General features: G+C 40.7%; 1 protein-coding gene across 7 annotated transcripts in view; it reads right to left on the bottom strand.

The window, feature by feature from the left end:
• LOC106879504 (nicotinamide riboside kinase 1) overlaps positions 1–2,071 on the bottom strand; it is a 62,627-nt gene that overhangs the window by 23,427 nt on the left and 37,129 nt on the right. The window lies entirely within an intron of this gene.

Here is a 2,071-nt window from a genome sequence, read left to right as displayed (position 1 = left end):
TTGAATTTATTTTTCTTTCACAAATTTTTATGAATTCACAGTTTCAGTCACTCCTACCTGAGAACTTCTTATTTTTCTTCCTCCATTATAACTGTATGCATGTTTGCTTTGAACCGCGAAGGGATGTGAATAAACCAACACTAGTTGTCAAGTGGTGGTGATGGGAACAAGTACACATACAAAGATGTACACACATAAATATATCATCATTTAACCCTTTCGAGACCAACACCTCTGGCTCTGCAGTACAAATGTCTTGTTTTCAATAGTTCTGAATTAAAATCTTCCACCAAACTTTAGTCAAAATTTATGTTCCTAACATTAGCCTAATGATGACTAAGTTATTTTACTAAATTCTTTGTTATATTTAAAATTAAATGAAAGTAACACAGAGCATCTCAACAGAAAGATGCTAACAAAAGGGTTAAAGACAGTCAGTCAAACGTGTCTTCAATTTGCACAAGATTCTGCAAATGAACTTTTTTGATAACAACCCAGCTGAAACTGCCTCTGGCTCTGAGTACAAATGTCTTGTTTTCAAATGTTCTGAATTAAAATCTTCCGCCAAACCTTAGTCACAATTTATGTTCCTAACACTAGCTGAATGATGACGAAGTTATTTTACCAAATTCTTTGTTATATTTAAAATTAACTGAAAGAAACACAGAGCATCCCAACAGAAATATAGTAACAAAAGGGTTAATGTTCATTTTTCCATGTTGGAAGTGGTTGGATGGATTGGCAATACATGGCAAGCTGCAGGACTGTGCTAAGCTCCAATGTCAGTTTTGGCATGGTTTCTATAGCTGGATACCCTTCCTAATGCCAACCACTTTACAGTGTGTAGTGGAGGCCTCTTCTTTTTTTTTTGTGCTACAAGCACTAATGAGGTTGCTAAGCATTTTGCAAGATCGGGAGAGGATAGGGAAAAAGATCTTGCTACTAGGCAGCATTCAAGGGGGAGGAAGGCTTATGCCAATGCTGAGCTTCATGGAGGGACAAACTACAGAGGAGATACAGGGCTACTATACATAATATAGGGGTGGCTGAGAATAGAATGATAAGAGATACAGTGCAAGAGGAAAATCTGAGGGGACAGGAAGATGAGTATAAGAAAGGATTCAGACAGTGGGTCAAAGGAAGGAAGGAAGGAAGGAAAGAAGGGGTTCTTTCATAAGTATATGGAGGGGAGAGATGGTTAGAGATGGGGGTAGAGGAGAAATGGTTGATGAGAAATATCTGTATGGGAGTAGGGAGATGGGTAAGGTGAGAGATAGAAGTGGATCAAGGTCAGGGCGGGGAGTGATTTGCAAGCTGTAGGGGTGGAAAAAAGGAAGATGTAGGTGCACATAAGGCAGTGAGTGAGATGTGATGGCATATATGAGAGGGTGCTGAGGATGAAAGCAGATATGTGAGAGGATTTAATGGAACAGAATGGAATGTGGCAGAGGAGGGGACCTCCGTTGTACAGTTCCCACTTACCAAATCCACTGACAAGTCATTGGTCAGCCTGGGGTTAGAGTAAAAGACATTTGCCCAAGGTGCCAAGGAACCTAGAACCATGTGGTTATAAAACAAGCTTTTTAACTACACAGCCCATGATTTTTTTTGGAAAAGATCCCATTGCCTTTTGCTGGTTTATTTACAGTTTACACTGCTAGTCTCCTATCCTCTAAAGCTTGTCCTTGAGGCAAGGGGTCTATTTAATCCTTAGACAGGGGTATTAGTTCGCATGGCATCAAGACATGTCCACATGCTGGTTGGCCTGTGTGATAGGTGTCTAGGGACAAGGCTTTCTCTGAATTCTGTATGTCTTAGCCACAGGACTATCTTCTGTTATTCAACCCAAAACAGGGGCCTTTGACAGGAACTACCACCTTGGGCCAGAGCAGCTCTGGGAGTAGGGGTGATTAAGGGTTAACTCCATACTCCTCAAAACACTTATATTTCTGAAGTGGGGTCTCCCTATGAAATGAACTTTAATATGTTACCCAGGTTTAAGAATAAGTATTTTCAGTGCTTATTTCACAGCAACACTGAAGAAGGACCGAAACAATGGGGGGGGGGGGGG

Source organism: Octopus bimaculoides, chromosome 12 (assembly GCF_001194135.2).
Source record: "Octopus bimaculoides isolate UCB-OBI-ISO-001 chromosome 12, ASM119413v2, whole genome shotgun sequence".
NCBI lineage: Eukaryota > Metazoa > Mollusca > Cephalopoda > Octopoda > Octopodidae > Octopus > Octopus bimaculoides.
Note: the sequence above shows the minus strand (reverse complement) of the source record. Positions and strands in the feature narration are given on the sequence as shown.